We start from the raw sequence: 22,146 nt of genomic DNA on the forward strand, positions 1-22,146 counted from the left end.
GTTCCGAATTCTTAGAAATTATATGTAAAAAATTTGAGGACTGCAATGTTGACTATCATAAGAACATAGAAGTTAATTTGAAAGTGATTGACAATGTTTCATGATGAATTTCACTAGTTCGGACTTGTCTAATATATAAAATGATTTGAAATCCCTGAGACAACTAGAAGAGAAGAATTTAAAAAAAATTTACTTGTATTTTATTTCACTGTTATTTCATTTCAGGTTTTTGCTTGATATAATCTTTATTTTCAGCTTATCATTTTTTAATTCTTCTCTTTTAGGTGTCTCAGGGATTTCAAATCATTTTATATATCAGACAATGGAAGTTCGAACTAGTGAAATTCATAGAAGTTAATATTTTCAGGGAACGGTTTGATAACACATTGATCCCAAATTTGGATGCGAATAGTGTAATAGTTTTCGATAACGCTCTTATCATTCGCGACAGCTCATCAAAGTCCCGAATAAAAATTCGAGGAAAGATGAAACAGAAAGTTTTTTAATGGATAACAATTTGTATTTTGATGATAACCTTATCAAAAACCAACTACTTAAAATTTTACAGACAAAAACATAAGTGTATGCCCTTGAAAGTATTGCTGAAAAGTATGGATACACCATACTGAGACTTCACACCTATTTTTGTGTTTCAATTGTATATCATATATTACCAATAATATTCAGGGAGTACGATTGTGTATTCACAAATTTGTATCAAATGTATCAATAGTAAACGTCATGATTTTGAAGACTTCACGTAATTGAATTGATAGGATAGTATTTTTCAGATAAGAATAATTTTTGGGAAAATAAGATTTTCGACTAATTGTTTCTGTAGTATTCAAGTGAGTGAAATTGTATATCAATGATCTCTCATATATCACGTAGTGTAACGTTACTGTTATAAATATCTATCTCAACTCCATAACGAATGTTTGTAATACAATTCGAATGGGAAAATGTTGATTTTCTTGCAGTTTAATGCTCATGTGGAGCTAATTTTTTGAGAAGACTTTTTTTTCGTGTAATTCAATATTAATATTGAAGAAATAGTAGGGGCTTTGATTGTTTTCTCTCTTTTTCCGGAGACCGGAGAAATCTAGTGTCGCTCAACATGCTATAGCGAACGACCACAGAAAAAAGGAGAAATGTTTAAAATTGTTGAGAACGGTACATGACAACAGGTTCCCGAGTGCCTTCGAAAGCTTGGAAATCGAAAAGTGTGGAATGAGTTCTATGAATAACAATAAAGGTCCTATTTCGACAGCCCTTTGTTTGGTCTTATACGTGAGAATTCTAAATAAAAAATAGATAAATGATAGAAAAAATTGAGGGGAATAGTCACTAACATAGAGGACATACATAACAAATTGGATGCATTAATAACAGGCACGTTATCACAGGAAAAATAACAGGTAGTAGGTACTACTAACAGGTCTTAGCTAGGCCACTGAAAGCACTAACATAGTAGTACAATTAAGTCATAATGATCTGAGAACGATAACTTGGTTAGCGAAACGCGCGTCGAGAGACCGTATTTTGTTCTTGTTTTGAGAAAGTGTTTCCAATAGATTCATTTTACGCCAGACTTTCCAGTACGGAGTATCAAATATAGGAAATATCGAAACATCTTAAAATTAAATGAGCTCAAGTTGAGGTGATAACATCTCTTTTTACAAAAAATACTTTTTTGTAATTGACATATGACTCAATCCATGAATATCAAAGACAAAACGAGGTTCTGCAGGACGATCACTTGCAAAGCCAAAATTCGAGATTCCTTCTCTGTCTTTCACTTAAGCTTTTCCTTCGAAGCTACTAGATGGATCCAGAGCTAACAAAATAAGCATTCATGATCCATTACCAGACAATGCTGTTTAGACTCGCCATAGGTTTCGTCACTGGCGCTAGGCTGAACCACGAATGCATTATGATACAATTATAATATAATTTTGAATAGTTCAAATTGGTATTATCTTCCACTATTCAAATTGATTGGTGCACTTCCGTTGTTCCGAAAGACTCGGTGCACAATTTGCGGAACGTGTGTTGAACTTCATAGTGAATGCCTTTATGCATCGAAACAATTTTATGACAGTAGTTGAAATCTCTAACAGAGGGTTTCACTATACAAATGTGTATAAGTGTTCTGGCAATATCTAGAATTTATTGGAGCCTCTGGAGACACCCTACATTTTATTCCATGAAAGAGAGGACATTGGTAGATCAAGATCTTCAGATGATGTGGTGCTGCAGGTTTTTCCGGGGTTTCTTGCACCTTAAAAAATAATGCGCCACTGGAATCAATGAAGACGCCCCGGAGCGCCAATTAATTTTAATTGTTGTTTTATAATTTCATGATTTCTATTCAAGAGATGTTGAAATGTGTTTTTTAAATAAATTCAAATCAAATAAAATATAACTTATCTGTCAACAATACTTTCTACCAACCTTCGCCAATTTCATTGTCAACCATGTTATTTGTATTCATATTTACCGCGCTACTATTATAAGAAAAACTAAAAATCCATCCATCGATTGAGTCACTTCACTGAAAACTACTTCAATGTATATCTGTGATCCCAGTCAAATACGATTTTTGCTAAAGGTGTCATCGTTTATCATTATCTGAAATGAATGCAATCACTTGCTTGATAAGTTGATTCCAGAAACTTTTTCAGAACTCAAAGATTTTATTGAGTTTGTCACTTGAAAATATTGTTACGAACTACTCGTCTATGTGATTGATTTTATGGAGAAGTGAAACGAAATTAAAAATGATATTCCAGTGAATGACTATCGCCGAAAAAATTTTTGCAGCTAACTCACCGCACTTTCATAGAAGTTTTCACAAAGATCAAAGTAACTACTACTTGGTTGGTGGGACGTCAGTGAAAGTGTCACGGTACTAGTGTGCGAGAAAGGTGTTTTTTTAAGATGTTCCAATGCTACAGGTTACTAGGGATCTTAGCTTCTGAATTGTGATTTGATGGTATACAGCTCCCAAGTCTGATTTATGGCATCTTCTGAGCTGTACTAGAAACCACAAGAATGTCTGCGATGCTTCGTCAACTTCTAGTTCACCAGATAAAGTTCCTACAGTTGACACGATTATATTATTGTAATCACGTGTAATTGCGTTAGTTGGTTTCCACTGTGGACCCAAAACAGTTGAATCCTAATATCGTTTTCCATTCAGTTTCCAATCCACGTTGTAACAGTCAATTCCCAATGTTTGTAGCGAAGCATTGGCCTATATCTGCGACATTTTTCACATTTCTTCTTTGGTAAAGGTAACTGATTGAAACAATGTCCTTTGTCGTCACAATTGAAGGAAGTGGACTATGTTTTTTTGGATATATGATAGAATCGGCCGATACTTGATGAAAATCCATAACTAACGTATTCCAAAAACACTTTATTGTGAGATTTTCACTAAATTGTTTTACAAAAACGCAACACGTGTTTCGCCATACAATGGCTTCATATGGCGAAAATTGCGAAAACTGCAATGCCAAGAAAATCTATCCAATGTCAAAAGGACTACTAGAAGAAAAGAGTAGTTGTTTCGACCCGCCAGATGGCATGTCTAGGGATTTACGTTTCGTAGTGTTGAATAAACAACGAACGCACCGAGTGTGGAAGGATGATGAGAACAGAACACATTAACCGATCTGCTCTCGGAACATGAAAGAAAATATCCTTCAGCTGATTGAAAGTTAGAGGTTGACATCCGATTGTTTATTTTCTGATGACAGATGAAAATACTAAGTTCACCACCAGCGCCAATAGACGATCCAAGGTTTGATACATAAATATAACGGTGAAAATATTTACAGATATATCAATGCATGATGACTAAAGTGATTATACTCTTCAGTAACAAGTGAGTAAATGTAACAATATATAATACAATTTTATAATAGAAATACTTATACAAATCACGTGAAATCGACTCTTTCGATTTACAGAATACCTATTAGTAGTGCAATCTGTAGAAGACAGTATTTATGAAAGTTTTGTGTGCTCTACCTGATAGAGTACATCTTAAAGGTAAGTAAGAAACATAATAAATATTCTACATCACTAATTCCTTTTTTCGTTCTCAGAGATTGGTGGAGCAATATTACGGTCCACATATGAAAAACATGAACATCCGTTTATCTATATGACGTAAATCTATCATTTGAATAAAAATGAAAATAATACGCTCTGTATATTCAGTTGCATCTAGTTATCTTTCAATCACTTACCATCAATCAGTTCTTGTTTGTAATTGCCTTGTAGTAATTGGTGCTTCGAGTGTTCTCTGAGATTCCTGTGAAATACAAATAAGAGAAATAAATAACCTAACATTCTAATATTTAGTTCTTCAAAATATACATTTACATCACTGTTGAGTTATATTGGCCATCTGTGTCACTTCTGTTGAAAGGTTTGATTAAAAGGATTCACCTGTGACGTCATTGAAGATGATTTTACCCCGAACAGACCGTCTGTGACATCAATATCCATTACGACCAGTTAACCGCAATAATTAACCCATTTCATGGGATTGCGAAATAAAACTGACTAGATGACAAATTGACATACCTTTGAAAGGGGGATATCCTTTCCTTTTTTGATCATCACGGCACATGGCAAGAGTTGAATTTGAGAATTGTGCTCACATCTTGGATGGATTTGCCTTATACGTATTAGGAGGTGAATATAAGAGTTTCTTATTCTTGAAAAGAAAGAAATATCCACTTCAGTGTTTTGGGATTTGAATTATTCTATCTTCCCAATCAAGCCGTAATCTAGAGACCTCACTTCAGGCCATTCACTATATACAGGTACGTCTTCCACTAGCTTGTCAACTATCCATTGAGAGGTATCTTAATAGGCACCTCTCCCAAATAAAACTGAAACTTGGCACAGAATTGTTCGTATAACCTTACTTTGTTTCAGGCCTTTTTATTTTTGGCCCTTTCGCTTTATCTCTTCGTTGTACGCTGGTTACATCTTGACGATTAGCTTATTGTTACCTTTGTTACGGTACTACAAGAAGTATCTGGCAACCAGAAGATCATTGATTACAACTATACCACTCACCACAGAATCTCAAGATCATTTATGAACACACCAGATCTCTACAAAGTTTAGAACGAAGAAAATATCCATTGAAGAAAGATATAGGTACGCTGGCAACACCTTGATCAGGCGAGCTCTTTCATTTATTTCTATTGCTTTACTTATATTAATATTACACCTCTTGTTGCTTGTCAATTATCCTGTTTATTGGTTACAGTTGAATGCTGCTTTTTGGCTGTGAAGCCTTATCCACCAGTGATTCTGGAAGAAAGAATATAACTAACTAAATATCACAACTCTGAAATTATATTTACTTACCACTTACTAGTTTATATATATATATATATATAAACTCTGATGTATATATACATAGGGGTATCAAATGATCATGTCCTTCTCCCCATGCGGATTGAATAATTCAATGTTAAGTCTATATGTAGTTAAGTCTACTTGCAACTTGTACAACGAATAAATCCACTTCCTATCACACGAGAGTATTTCTTCCACGACCCACTCTCCGAAAGTGGCTAACCACATTATTTTAATTAGTAAAAACCCCATTATAGCCTCCAAACGTTGCTCCTATCATTTAGAGGCGTTTGCAGGTTATAAAAGTGGCGCCCACCGTTATGTAATTGGAATCTAGCTTGTTTTTTATGTGGAGAAATTCGTTTTGCAGGTATTGATTTAACTATTGATCAGCTGTTTCGGTTCGTATACTCACTTCGCATATTATGGTGTTGGTATATATACTTCCAACTGTTCACATGATTTTCTTGGTTGAGTGAACACGAATACATTAGAATTGAATCAAAAAAATTACTGAGTAATCCAATTTTGATGAACGATGCTGGTAACTGATTGAAGGTTTTATTTACTAGTGTTGAAAGAAACAAAGTTTATATTTCAGATTGATAGTGATGTTTTGAGTTTTAATCTTAAGACAAAAGCAACCGCCTTTAATTATTTGAATATGTAAGAGTGTAGTTTTCAAAAGTTTTCAATTTTTTTGTTTTATTATAAAACAGAGATGTTAAATTTTTTTTTGATGTCATTATTATAGAGGATTCTTTTTTTCCCACTGGAGATCAAAGTGTATTAGTTGTTTTTGATTTTGGTTCTACATATAAGGGTAGGTCATGATTAGAGTAATTTCGATTCATACTGCATGAGTTCAGTTATTGGAAATATTTTCTATTAGTTACTCGATTTGGCCCATACAGGGGGAGCCTATACAATTTTCGTTTTGTGTTGTTCTTTTCAACTCATACAGGGTGAGTTGAGGTCATCGTGTGTTGCGATTGTTTTTTTTTCTTTTCTTTCTTTTTGGAAGGGGCGGTTCTCTCTTGGCTAATTTAGATATTTGTTTAATTTTCTTATTACACTTTTGTTGGTGAGTTTAATTTTTTTAATTAGAAATAAGAGGATTTCCTATAGGCAATACCGTACAAGAAAAACGAATACTTTTGAGAGATGCTCTTCGTTTAGAGAAACATGGAGTGACTTTGGTTCCATTTATCAACCATTTAGATACAAATAACGAACTAAATATATGTAGGGTAAATATTTCAGAACTTTTTGAAGCAGTGTTGAATTTTGATACAAATAATAGGGAAAATGAATATAAAAGAATATATTCTAGACTTGTTCATATTCCACTTAGATTAGGACGTATACCTTGTAGTGAATTACAAGAAGCTACAAAACTGAATTTAATTGAGCATTGTTCCAAATTGATTGGGGAAGTTAATCTAGCCAAGGATGGTTTTTCAACTAGCCAGTGTTCTAACAAGATCAGGCAGACATCGAATGGAAATAGCGGATCATTGTTAGATGAACCTAATCCCATACTCACAGAGTCCAATTATGGAACACGGGTATCGTATGACTTGGTAGATGTTGAAGTGAATCCACAAAGTCTGCATAATTTCCCATCAATTAGCGAAACAACAAATCCCACTTTGGAAAATTTGTCAACACATCGACATATTCCGGACAATTTAACATCAACGTTACAACCTCGACATGTAACCTTCCCTCAGGAACCTAATAGTTCAACAATTAATCTTGATTCAGCCTCAAGGATGGCTCAATTGAACAGTCTGACGGAAAGAAACACCTCTTCACAGGATTTGAATGATGTTCAGCTAGCGAACAGTATGAGTAACTGTGGATTATCTCCTATTCAGGGTCCCGTATCTACGTATTATCTACCAGGCTATGACAATCGTCGAAAGGAAGTCGGTCGTTGGAATGTGAAATTCAACGGGACAGGTAGTGTTAATGAATTTTTGGACAGGATCGAGGAGTTGAGAGTCTCTAGAGGAGTTTCCAAGGAGGCATTACTTCGGTCTGCTTTAGACATACTCACACATGAAGCGTTGTATTGGTACAGAACACAGGTATTCAACTCATGGGATGAATTATGTTCTCAATTGAAAGAAGCTTTCCAACCGTACGATTACGAATTCAACTTGTGGGATGAAATTCGTCAACGTACCCAAGGTGCTCAAGAAAAAGTTATCTTCTATGTAACAGCCATGGAAAACCTCTTTCGAAAACTGGACAAACCTACACCAGAGGACACTAGAGTGAAAATTATCCGTCGGAATATGCTACCATATATTCAAACACAGTTGGCTCTCCAACCGATTCAAACCGTTTCTGAATTACTCCAGCTAAGCCGCGCTGTAGAAGAAACTCAAGCAAGGGTGTTGAAATTTCAGCCACCCTCAACAAATTATCGAGGAATGCTCGAACCTGAATTAGCTTACCGCAAACCAAGTCATGGAAATTTTCAAACTTTTGCAGTAACAGCGGAATCGTCCAGTAAGGTATTACAAAATAACCCAGCTGTTGTCGAAAACAGTCTGCAAGTTTCAAGTAAACCGACCTCGTGCTGGAATTGTGGAGCCACTGATCAAAAATTCCGGGCATGTCAGGAAACGAAGCGTAAATTATGTTTCAAGTGTGGGAGAGACAAGGTGATTTACAGTAATTGTCCTAAATGTCAAAAAAACGACGGGTCGTCAGTAAGTCGCCTGACAGACCGTAACCCTATTTCGAAATCGGCTATTCATGATTCGCAAGTGCTTCTAGATTACGTGTTAGCACATGTCAAGGAAGACAAACGACCTTACCTTCGTGTCGAAATTTATGGTTTGGAAATTTTGGCCCTCTTAGATTCAGGATCTACCCGAACTATATTAGGTGGTCTAGGCTGGAAGCTTTTGAAAGAAAAAGGACCATCCTTGAAAACTAGCAGTCCAGGCTCAGTTGAGTCATGCACCGTTGCGAATGGACAGAAATGTGAAGTACTAGGCTCGATGTTCGTACCTCTAACGGTAGAAGGAAGGACTAAGGTACTGGAAGTATTGGTCTTACCGCCGATTCGTTATCACCTGATTTTTGGGTCAGATTTTTGGGCTACTTTAGGAATAGTGCCCGATTTGTTCTCTAGAACTTGGACATTTAGAAGTGAGGTAAAGGCGTCGTGCGAGATTTCAGCAATTTCTGATCTAGATTCGCTCTCTAGTGATCAAAGAAACAAATTGAACAAATTGTTAGATGATACATTTCAGCAGATGGGAAATAAATTGGGAGTAACAAAAATGATAGAACATACTATCAACGTAACTACCACTACTCCAATCAAACTTCGACAATACCCAATTAGTCCGGCTCTACAGCGGCAAGTAAATGAGGAGTAGGATCAAATGATCAGCGATGGAGTTGTAGAACTGTCGAACTCTCCTTGGGCATCTCCAATCCTTTTGGTTAGGAAAAAAGATGGCAAGTACCGTTTTGTAGTGGATTATAGACAGTTGAACAAGGTGACAGTACGCGACGCGTATCCCCTCCCCTTTGTTAGCTCTACCCTAGATAAATTAAGAGATGCTCACTATCTTACAACTCTGGATATAAAATCTGCGTATTGGCAGATTCCCTTAGCCGAGACATCCAAACCTTATACCACCTTTGTGATTCCAAACAGGGGTCTCTTTCAGTTTTGTCGTATGCCGATGGGTCTGCATAATGCTCCTGCAACCTGGCAGAGATTCATTGATAGGGTTCTAGGAGTAGACTTGGAGAAATATTGTTTCGTTTATTCAGATGATGTTATAATTTGCACTGATACTTTTGACAATCATCTCGGAAATTCTTGCTGAAGTATTCAAGCGTCTTAGCAATGCAGGATTAACTCTCAATCGAGAGAAATGTCACGTGTGTAAACCTGAACTGAGATATTTAGGGTATGTAGTTTGCGCTGCTGGACTTATGATAGATCCCGCAAAGGTTGAAGCAATCGTCCAAATTCCACCACCCAAAAATCCCACTAAAGTGCGAAGGATAATTGGATTAGCTTCTTAGTATAGGCGATTTGTACCGAACTTCTCCACCTTGACCGCTCCGTTATGCGCACTACTCAGGGAAAACAAGAAATTTGATTGGTCTGAAGATTGTGAGAAATAATTTCGATCACTTAAAGATAGTTCGATATCGGCACCAATATTGGCTTGTCCTAACTTTGACGTACCTTTTATCGTTCAGACAGATGCTTCGGACTATGAAGTCGGAGCCATATTGTCTCAGAATACGAGTGAAGGAGAAAAGGTTATCTGCTACCTCAGTCGGTCTCTTACTGCTGTAGAAAGACGTTTCAGTACCACTGAAAAGGAGTGTTTAGCGGTTTTGTTCGCCGTAGAAAAACTCCGACCGTATATAGAGGGTACACGATTTACCGTTGTGACAGATCACTGGAGTCTTCAATGGATCAACAATATCAAGATATCTGGCCGTATTGCCAGATGGGCTATGAGATTGCAGCAATATGACTTCGATATTGTGCATCGTAAGGACAAGGACCACGTCGTCCCAGATACTCTGTCCCGAACGGTACCTATGTTGGAAGTCATAGATGCCGCCACTGCCGTTAACACAGATGAAATTCAATGCAAGGACACATGGTACAAAGGAATGTTTCAGAAAATCAAGAAATGTCCTGAGAAATACCCTTCCTTTCGTTTAGAAGGTGAAAGCCCTTTCAAGCATAAAGTGCTTCGTTACCCAGATCTATCTGAAGAATCAGAAAGCTGGCTGATTGTTATTCCCAAAAGAAAACGACGGGACATCATCAGGGATAATCATGATCCTCCGCCTTGTGGTCATTCTGGAGTTTTCAAAACTGTATCCCGCATTTGTGCTAAGTATTATATTGGCCTAAACTCAGACAAGATGTCGCTCATTATATAAAACGATGTGTAACATGTCTGAAAACGAAACCAGAGCAAAAATCAAGTTATCTGGAGATTCTGACCATCCGATGGCAGATCAGTTAGACTCGTCCGATTATCAAACAGAAATTGGACATGAGGCTCTTGAGAAAGTATTCAAAGACATATCCTCGCGACTTAAGAAAGCTTATGAGAGGAGTAGAAAAACTTATAATTTGAGACGTCGTGATGAACGTTTTGAATTGCTCCAAAAAGTATGGAGGCGCAACTATCAACTCTCTGATGCTGCAAAAGGTATAACATGAAAACTTAATTGTAAATTTGACGGACCTTATACAGTGTCAAAAGTATTATCACCTTGGTCTTATGAATTGATAGATAAGTTTTTTTTAAAAAAACCTCTATCGGGAAAGAGGGGGATTGTTACGTGTTAATTTTCCTTTTTTTATGATTTTCGTCAAATTAAATAGAGAAAAAAAATATACAACTTCGATGTTTATTTATTTATCGTTATGACATTTTTGAAATGGTGCTTCCATGAGATCCGTTAAATTCTAAGTTTCTGTACCCTGAAAATAATACGCTCTGTATATTCAATTGCATCTAGTTATCATTCAATCACTTACCATCAATCAGTTCTTGTTTGTAATTGCCTTGTAGTAATTGGTGCTTCGAGTGTTCTCTGAGATTCCTGTGAAATACAAATACGAGAAATAAATAACCTAACATTCTGAAATTTAGTTCTTTAAAATATACATTTACATCACTGTTGATATTGGTAATCTATGTCACTTCTGTTAAGTTCATATCATTGAAAGGTTTGATTAAAAGGATTCACCTGTGACGTCATTGAAGATGATTTCACCCCGAACAGACTGTCTTTGACATCAAAAACCATGACGACCAGATAACCGCAATAATTAACCCATTTCATGGGATTGCGAAATGAAACTGACTAGATGACAAGTTGACATACCTTTGAAAGGGGGATATCTTTTCCTTTTTTGATCATCACGGCACATGGCAAGAGCTAAATTTGAGAATTGTGCTCACATCTTGGATGGATTTGCCTTATAAGTATTAGGAGGTGAATATAAGAGTTTCTTATTCTTGAGAAAAGAAAGAAATATCCACTTCAATGTTTTGGGATTTGAATTATTCTATCTTCCTAATCAAGTCGTAGTCGTTAGACCTCACTTCAGGCCATCCACTATATACAGGTACATCTTCCACTAGCTTGTCAACTATCCACTGAGAGGTATCTTAATAGGCACCTATCCCAAATAAAACTGGAACTTGGCACAGAATTGTTCGTATAACCTTACTTTGTTTCAGGCCTTTTTATTTTTGGCCCTTTCGCTTTATCTCTTCGTTGTACGCTGATTACATCTTGACGCATAGCTTATTGTTACCTTTGTTACGGTACTATAAGAAGTCTCTGGCAACCAGAAGATCATTGATTACAACTATACCACTTACCACAGAATCTCAAGATCATTTATGAACACACCAGATCTCTACAAAGTTTCGAACGAAATAAATATCCATTGGAGAAAGATATACGCTGGCAACACCTTGATCAGGCGAGCTCTTTCCATTATTTCTATTGCTTTACTTATATCAATATTACACCTCTTGTTGCTTGTCAATTATCCTGTTTATTGGTTATATTTGAATGCTGCTTTTTGGCTCTGAAGCCTTATCTACCAGTGATTCTGGAAGAAATAATACAACTAACTAAATATAATATAAATATATATATATATATATATATATATATATATATATATATATATATATATATATATATATGTGTGTAAACTCTGATGTATATATACATAGGGGTATCAAATGATCATGTCCTTCTCCCCATGTGGATTGAATAATTCAATGTTAAGTCTATATGTAGTTAAGTCTACTTGCAACTTGCACAACGAATAAATCCACTTCCTATCACACGAGAGTATTTCTTTCATGACCCACTCTCCGAAAGTAGCTAACCACATTATTTTAATCAGTAAAAACCCCATTACAGCCTCCAAACGGTGCTCATATCATTTAGAGGCGTTTGCAGGTTATATTTTATTTGATTATCTGCGAGCGCTTTCGACAGCTAATCGTGCTGTCATCCTCTAGGCACTATTATTCCATTGTTTTGTGATATGTACAGTCCATGATCAACGTATCTGAACCATTTTCCTCTGGAATATTTCTCCTCTTGAATAAGAATAGATCAAATAACAAAAGAAATTAACGAAATGAATCAAAAACTATTTTTCAGCATTGAGGAAGAAAACAACTCGAAACTCAACTACCTGGACATAACCATCGGATATAACCACAACAAAATACAATTTCAAATGGTAATATACAGGAAACCTACACAAACAAGCTCCACCATACTCGCAAGTTCCAATCATCCATCATCACAAAAAATTGCTGCATATAACGCATTCATATATAGAATGTAAAGGATACCACTCAGCAAGGAAGCCCGGAACAAAGAACGGAAAATCATATACCAAATAGCGAACGAAAACGGATACATCCAAAAGACAATAGATAAATTAGAAAACAAAATCAAAACAAAAAATAAAGAACAAGGATCAAGCCAACCCAACAGACAAAACAACACAACGATGGACAGCATTTACGTACGTAGGACACCAAACCAAAAAACTAACAAACATCTTCAAGCCATTGAACATCAACATCACATACAAGCTAAACACGAAAATAACACAAGAAATAAACAGCTATGAAAAAGAAGAACACAAAAACCAAAACGGAATATACAGTATACAATGCTCGGACTGCAACAAATTCTATATCGGTCAAACCAAGAAAAAACTGATGCAAAGGTACGTTGAACACAAAAAGGCATACATGAACCCAATAGTATATAAATCAAACCTCGCAACACACGCCATACAAGACAAACATAACTTTACCCCACCAGAGAACATAAAACTCATAAAACAAGTCAATAAGGGAAACCGCATGGACATTTGGGAAAACTTAAACATCCATAAATTCAACAGTCAAAAATGACTTATCGAGGAAGAAGTACAAATCAAAACACAAGACCTAACATTCAATATATTAAACAAATCAACATACACGCCTAGAAACAATAAACCTTGAGAAGATTTAACACAAAGAATAGTACCTGATGTAATCCAAATACAGGCAAATTTACCTGAAGCAACAGAAGTACCTGTTATGAGGCGTTCGGACCGTATAAAAAGACACATCACAGGATCACACATTCAGATAGAATAGTACCTAGAGGATGACAGCACGACCAGCTGTCGAAAGCGCTCGCAGATAATCAAATAGAAGTCATAGAGCTCCAAATGTTCTTTGTAACTTACATTAACAGTAAAATATTATTTATTTATATTTTCAACTTACATATTGAATAGTATTAGTGTTCAAACTCAACTGTTGATATTTTTTCATACTTCTGTTTGATATTTTCATATCTTTACTCTTTTTTGAGACCACTTTGTTGTCTCATAGACTTTGCCGCAGTTGTAGATGAAACGTAACGCAAAAATCAACGTCCAAGAAATAAAGGAAGTATTCTTGATACCTAGATATTGGTACTTGATAATTCAATTGAATTTTGATTTGAAAACCTAATAAATGTTTTGTTACTTATGAAGGTATGATTATCACTTTTTCCAAACCAAATGAGTCAGTAAGCCATTCACTTGTTTCAGCGGTTGTAGCTTCAAAGTAAAAAATATGCATTTGTTCACAGAAAATAGTTCATCAGCCAAGATACTCATAATTTTATGTCAGTGTTGTAAACCTGACCGACTTCCATCCCTCAAAAACGGGCTTGTTTCGTCTCTGATGAAAATTTGCGAGTGGAAACAATTAAATTCACGCGATAAGAGTATTGATCCGGGATTATACCACAATACGCCTCACTAAAAACAGTGCACGAAACGCCAAGTTGTGTATAAAAATAATAGAGTGGAGAGTTTTCTATCACATGCTATCGAAACTCTGATATTTGAGATACAGAACAAAAACTTTCCTGTGTTAAGTAACCCTCTTTCTGAATGTTTCTTTGGTAGTATCGAGTTGCTTAAAATGTCCAATGAAAAATCACAATACACTCTAAAATATAATTTGCAAACGAACTAAATTTGTATTTCAACCTGAACTGATAGTAGGCAATGACAACAATAATCTACAATAATGTTTTATTCACAAATATATAATGAACTTCATTATCGAATATTACTGGCGTTTTTCCCCAACACCAAATCGTTATTTTTAACACCTCGATACGTGTTCCGATCACCATGTGATCATCTTCAAGAGGAAGATTAAATCTTCCCGTTGAAGATGATCACTTGGTGGTCGAAATACGTGTCGTGCTTTCAAAAATAACGATTTGGTGTTGGGAAAAAACTCCAGTAATATTGATTACTACATCATAGGTTCCAAATAGTGCATTATAAGTTCATTATCATAAGAAATAAGAAATAACGCATTATAACATAGTTTCATTTCTAGAATTATTTCTCGTTTTCACTGTCATGATACCAGAAGCATCGGTAAACATATTCTTATTCATTGAAAAGTGCTAAAGGAAACATTTGTCTGTATTAGGCAAGGTTGTGGAGCACAAATAACAACAGATACTAAATATAAATTTTATATTTATAGAAATCAGAACAATCATTGTTAAACCTATTAATTAATTCATTTTCATTTCTGATCGTATCAGTTCCTTTCCTTTACAAATTAGCGTTTTATTTTTTCTGACTATCCTACCCTTCTTTTAGTTATTTTCCATCTTCAGTAATAATTTCTTTCCAATTAACTCATCTGAATTTTTGGGTCCTGTTAACTTCGGTATTATTATTAGTTTTATTAATATTTCTATATTTTCAATTCCTTCATAGTTTTCAAATCTGTCAACACTTATAACCCAAGTCCTAGTCTGTAGCACTGAACATTTGATCATCGACATATTTTTCACAGGCTGCGTATTGGTAATTTCCTAACCATTTCAAGTAATGAAGAAAACAACAAATTTTTCGTGTTTTACGAATCAATGAAACAACATGGATAGTTGGACGTTATTAAGATTCAATGTCTTTCTCAAAGAGAAACCCAAGTGAATTATTTTATTTGCATTCAGTTTGAGTTGGTTTCTGTCACACCAAGAAACCATAGCGTCCATGGCTGAGTTTATATTGAATTCTAACTCATCTATTGTGTTACCAGACACTGATATGGTAGTGTCATCTGCTAACATTATGGTGTAACCGTTTGATATATTTCGGGAGATCATTTATGTAGATTGAAAACAGCAGCGGTCCTAATATTGAACCTTGTGTTTTTCAATTCCACTAACCTCAAGTATGATTCTTGAAATAATTCAATTGAACGAACTCTTTATGAAAATATCAGTTTTTGTGGAACTGTTCAGTGGAAATCTCACAATGAATAGTTTTTTGAATACGTCATGGATTTTAATCAAGTATCAGCCGATTCCATCATATATAATTAAATAATGCTGATGATTCAACTATCCACACGAGTGATCAACATGAATTCTACTCAAATTGAAACTCAATATGATCCCATCTATCCGATCTTCTTCATGAAAGATAAATATAAAATATTTGAAGTTGTATAATAATTTGTTAGTTACATACGATTGACATATTATTCATGATTTATTGACTCCAGTGTTTTATTCCATAATGAAAATTATGGAATGAATCAATGATTTCATTTCCGAACAGTAATGGAAAAGAATTAAAATTTGATGAAAATATAAACATTTCCCAAATACATTCAGATATATAGTTTTACTATTATCTACTATTATGAAATATTTAAATACTCAATAAATTCATGGATGTAGCCGTTACTACGTGGTATAAAATCATAATGAAGAAGGTAGAATTGAAACTTTCTATGTTTTTTGAAACATAGAAAGTTTCAATTCTCTTTTCTTCATTTGAATATTTTATTATAAATAAACAATGTGATTGAAGGCCCCGCTGATATTCACACTTTTTGTTCAAGTTTCTATCCTAAATCTCATTCCGGTAGAAGTAGCAATCAATATCTCCAGTTCTTGGATATCCAATTGAAATTATGAAGATTCAATTTTTTTAGGTTCAGTGGACCTTCAGTAGGAGAAAACAAAATTACATATCAAACTGAAATTTAAACATTCACAATGCACTTTTACAAAATTAGACAATGAAATTTTATTAATGAACTAACACTTTTTGTGTAATTTCATACAGTAAAATTCATACATCATTGAAAGTTCAATACGATAATTCCATAACGACAAGTATTACGAATTCAATGAGCACATTCACATAAATTACCATGTCATGAAATTTGCATCTAGTGTGTGTTATACGAATCGGGTGATCACCCAAAGACGATTGTGGATACTAACAATCGAAACGTCGTGACGTAACTTGGTTTGGAACCTTTTTTTCATTGTTTGTTAATATTTTTGTGATTTTTTTAATTTTCAGCTTTTATTAATATTTCAATTTTTAATTTTTTTTGGTTGTTGCTTGGATGCTATTTTTTGTAATTTCAGTTTTTTGTTTATTAAATTTGTTATTTTCAGTTAATCTTTTTAATTTTTTTCTCAGGGATTTCAAATCAATTCATATGACAATGAAATTCCGAACTGATGAGGATGACAATGATCCATGCAAGTGAAACTTTACCTCTTCCATTCACTATATTGTGAAACAATCCTGTAGATGATATCTGATTCGATTCCATAACGATTGTTTGGAATACAAACTAAATGGAGAAGAGTGATTTTTGTATAATTCAATATTCATATAAAAGTATTTGTTTCGAAAGTATTTTTCTTTCGTGTAATTCAATGTTTATATGGAAGTAGCTGTTTCCGGAGTTTTTTTTTCAGTTTTTGCCTGAATGTTACTTCTTTGCATGATCTTTATCTTTGTATGGGGAAACCTTTGTGAAGTTAATTGCTCCCTTCCTTCCTTTCAAAGATTCCACTTTTTTTATCAAGATGGAAAAGTAGAGTTTATTTTGTTTTGAGTATGTTACAAATATAAACTTTTTGATTATCAAATAATTATTTGACTGATTTTTGCTTCAGATACAGTATAAATCAAACTCGAAAACAGAAGGAGAACATTTCATTTTATATTTGAATGTTCTAAAAAGCTTTTTCGTAATATGGAGTTGCAGAGTATTTATATAAAGCAGAATTGAAAAGATTGTTATTTCTTGGAAATGAAGCTCTCTGAAGAAAGATTTTTTTCTTTGAAAAATAATTGTTTTCTTGCCGAAGTTTCGAATTCAAATAACTTTTTCTATAAGGCTCAAAAATCAGTTTTTCGAAGAAAACTACTTTTTGAGCTCTGAAAGAGAATTCAATTGAATTCGAAACATTAGCAAGAAAACAATCGTTTCTTCAAGAAAAAATTGATATTGGTACCCAACCAACCTCTCATTGGAAAATTATTGGATCACTGAACTAGTCAACTAAAAAGCTTTCTGTCTTTCACTTCCCCATATCTGTACAGAAAACTCCCAAAGGAAGGAAGAAAGTATCTTGGTAAACATATAGATGCCCATTTGAAATGGGATCCACATGTTGACTATTTGTTATAAAAATTACGTAGTGTTACATGTAGATTGAAATACATGACACTCTACCTAGATATAACTCAAATGCTCATGCTATACTATACCTTGTTTGAAACTCACCTTTTCTATAGGATAGTTGCCTGAGGAGCAGCAAGTGCTTCTCATATAAAAATCCTAGAACAAATTCGAAAATTAACTCTAAAAATAACCAGAAATAAAAAAACTTACCCCACAGAAGCCCTATATAAGGAAACATTGACTTTGAATAACTTTAATTCTTCGAAACTGTTATAAAGCAACACAAAAACAAACATGAACTTAGAAAAATTCAACACCATTATGCAACTCGCCACAAAATGAAATTTAACCTATGTGCCAAAATCACAGAAAAATACTTTACAAAGGTGTTATACTTAGGTTAGGTTATGTTAGGTTCAAAGCTACACCAGACGATGCCTTAGATTCAGCCGTGCAGGGCTTTTTCGCCTCTGGTTTTGGTGAAACCGCACTTGATCGCAAATTTTTGCTAACCTGCTCATGGGGGGTTAGTTCCCCCACCTGAGGGGACTCAGTTGGAATAAATTTACAGTGAGGTCCGTTGGAGTCGTAAACTCGACATCCATATCCTCTGTAGAGTCGCTCCTGAGCTAAGTTTACAGGGAGGTCAGTTGGAGTCGTAAACTCGACATCCATCTCCTCTATAGACCCGCTCCTGACCTAAATATACAGGTAGGTCACTTGGAGTCGTAAACTCGACATCCATCTCCTCTGTAGACTCGCTCCTGAACTAAATTTACAAGGATATCAGTTGAATTCGTAAACTCGACAACCGTCTCCTCTGTAGACTCGCTTCTGGATCTAATTCACAGAGAGGTCAGTTGGAGTCGTAAACTCGACATCCATCTCCTCTGTAGACTTGCTCCCAAACTGAATTTACAGAGAGGTCCATTGGAGTCGTAAACTCGACATCTAGCTCCTCTGTAGACTCGCTCCTGAACTGAGTTTACAGGGATGTCAGTTGGATTCGTAAACTTGACAACCATCTCCTCTGTAGACTCGCTCCTGGATTAAATTCACAGGGAGGTCAGTTGGAGTCGCAAGCTCGACATCCATCTCCTCTATAGACTCAGCGTCAGAAAGAATTTTTAAGATTACTCTGTCCAGAAAAGTCCCACGAGTAGCTAGGGAAAGAAGGTCAATCACGGCAGAGCCTCGCATTACCGTGACAAGGCGATGCTACGACGAGAGGGCGCCCGGTATCTCGACGATTGCGTAGAGACAGCTGATAGACTAAGTGTCATTCATCCTCTCGGCACGGATACACCAATCTTAGGATTAAGCCATCGTTGGGATGCCATTCAGTTAAGGAATAACAGAACCACAAGTGATTCTGCCATTCCAGTATCCAGCAGGGCTACGTGGATGGCCGGTTTGCTCAACCCCCACATCCCAAGCAATGCACTCGCCGAAAACAGCATGCACAGTGGTTCAGGCAGTGAAAGATGAACAAGGACAGCCAACCTGACAGGTGTTATACTTACTTAACTCCTCGACTGTATAATCTTATTCCAGCACATATCAAAACGATTGTTGTCATTAATATGTTCAAAAATAAGCTTCAAGCTTGGGTATCAGGTTTGCCTAGAGCACATATACACCAATATGTTGATGTGAAAAATATATATTACAACAATGTATAAATTTCTGTAGAAGATGTACCTATGAGTCTAGAATTGTGTAATCTGTAGGTCAACTTCTCCATGTTTTGTTTGTTTGTTTAATTTAAAAAAATATGTGATTTTGATTTGATATCTGTATACAATTTTTCTAGTCCTTTTTTTCCGTTCATACTAAATGTTTTCATTAATATTAACTATTGGTGATTTTATTGTGATATCTGTATACAATTTCTTTAGAGCTTCTTTTTGTTCATACTAACTGTTTTTATTTATATCAATTATATGTGATTATTGATGTGATATCTGTAAACAATTTTTCTAGTGCTTTTTTGTTCATACTGGAAGAAACTCCATTTTCATATTTCATCCATTATAATCTATTGTAAGTATATTAAAATGATGTAACCCACGCACAGGTTTATCCTTCTGTGGGAAATATATTTATTTATCGTTAACTGATATTATTGTATATTTCAAATTGAATAGCAGATAAATGATATCATTATTATTATATTATTATTAAGCATCGAATCAGATATCATTTATAGAACGCTTCACAATAAAATGTATGAAAGAGTTACGACATAAAATTTCACTTACATGGAACACTATCATCCAGTATCAAAAAGGTAGACTTCTCTCGTTCAAATGAAGCATGTAATGATCGTGATTGAACTCATGTCCGTCTTCCAAAAGATAGTTTTCAAATGAGGAATCGGTCTTCACATTTGAGATACTGCTTCTCTTCTCTTTCATTCTTGGAAAAGAAATTCTCTATATTTGGTCAAGGCCATCTCTATATTCCTGACCCAATCAACACTGATGTTTGGTCAATATTGGTGAGTTCTTCAGAGTGTATCAATACCCAATGGCTGTACTGTCGCAGTGTATTTTTCGAAGGAGTTGGTAATATCTAACTAATAACCGTTGTTGAGCGCAACTCTTTTTATAAAACAATTTTCTAGGTTATCCACAAAAATGTCAACCTTCGCTGAATGTTTCATTGAATTAGAAGTCATTTTGGGATAAACTAATAATAGGTAAATCTAGAATCAATATGATTCATAATTCAGCTCAATCAGCTCACTTGTTTAAATTGGCTCAATACTGGGCAATATATTCTGGGCAGCAAACGTTATCAATATAACCTTATCAAAAAGAGTTATGTCTTCAATATTATTAACTAATTGTGAATGTATTATTCATAACGATTTGCAGTTTGAGATCATTATAAGATCAAACTGATTATATTAGCATTTCTGAGATTTTAGGAATGAAGCCGAACTGATTGAAACATTTGTTTTATCTAATTTAATAAAGAAATAGAGTTTGGATGGTTATATAATCACTGTCCTGCTTTCATCAATTCAATTCATCACCAGTTTTATTGACTCCAGGGTTTCCCTAAGCTCTTTCTGCTTCAAAGGATCAAAACTCAGAAACACACAGAAACAAACAGTTCTTGAATCAAAGAAGTCTAGAGGCTACTCTTTTTTTCTGTCGCGGTAATCGTTCGAAGTTTGTCTGCTCTCGTTAAAGTAATGTCATGATTTTTTGTTTCCTTATAGAATTTTGAGTAAATTTGCACTACGCATATGGAAACCAATTAATTGATTTTCTTCCAAAATAACGTAACCTTAATGCGCCACTGTTTTACTGGGTAACATCTATTTCGGAAAATATTTCAAAAACATACCGAACATTTTTCGATAACTTTAAGCTTTTATCTAAAACTTCCAATGCATGGTCGATGAGAAACACTGTTTAATGTCTCGTTCACGTATACCTAGAATAAGTAAATGACCAACTTCTCTCCTGAACAAACGAATCTGACGCAGCCTCTGAGTAAAGTAATTTTAGAAATTTAGCAAATTGGCTCTTGCCTAGACGTAGTTAACGGAGCGGGTTGCAAAGCTTACTGCTTAATAACGATATTATTTCAATCCCTATCGAGTGCCAGCTGCTATTTTCGTCATTAAGATTCAAAATGTCATTCGGTATAATTATATTCGAAAACATACTACGCTTACCGGTTACTACATATTCTGAATGCTAAGGGCATTATCTCGTCAAGAGAAGTCGAGACAAGTTTAAATAGAAGAATGCCTATTCTCATCGAAAGAAACGATATTCAAGACGAGATAGAAATTTTTTCTTGACTAGTCGGGACAAGACGAGGGATAAATTTTCTTGTCGTGTTTTGACAAAACAAAAGGCAACAGAATCAATCTGGTTTTTTTCTTCATTCCATCAATCAATATCTCAAGCGCTATCTGTGGAAATATTATTCTACTCGTTTCAATCAGACATCAAATTGATATTCCTAGCACATTATAAGATTGCATATACTTACTCTTCGAGGATGGATGTGACTTCAACCGTGCATACCAAGTGCATACCAAGAGAGTACTTTGATCTTAAGTGGGTCCTAAACATATGACGAACTTTGGTGATTCTGCCCTATCCCTTGTAGCTCAAGGTGGCTTCTTAATAAGCCATTTTCAGGCATCCTATACTGAATATTG

General features: G+C 35.0%; 1 long non-coding RNA gene across 1 annotated transcript; it reads right to left on the reverse strand.

The window, feature by feature from the left end:
- Positions 1 to 10,792: 10,792 nt before the first annotated feature.
- On the reverse strand, positions 10,793 to 21,524 carry LOC111507771 (uncharacterized). Its single transcript, XR_012464172.1, has 3 exons — positions 21,318 to 21,524; positions 10,937 to 11,001; positions 10,793 to 10,879 (listed from the first exon to the last, which is right to left on the reverse strand). It is a non-coding gene; the product is annotated as an uncharacterized lncRNA (long non-coding RNA).
- Between the last annotated feature and the right edge of the window lie 622 nt (positions 21,525 to 22,146).

This window comes from Leptinotarsa decemlineata, unplaced genomic scaffold, assembly GCF_025532065.1.
Source record: "Leptinotarsa decemlineata unplaced genomic scaffold, Ldec_3_MD MMD2_P_RNA_scaffold_6, whole genome shotgun sequence".
Taxonomy (NCBI): domain Eukaryota; kingdom Metazoa; phylum Arthropoda; class Insecta; order Coleoptera; family Chrysomelidae; genus Leptinotarsa; species Leptinotarsa decemlineata.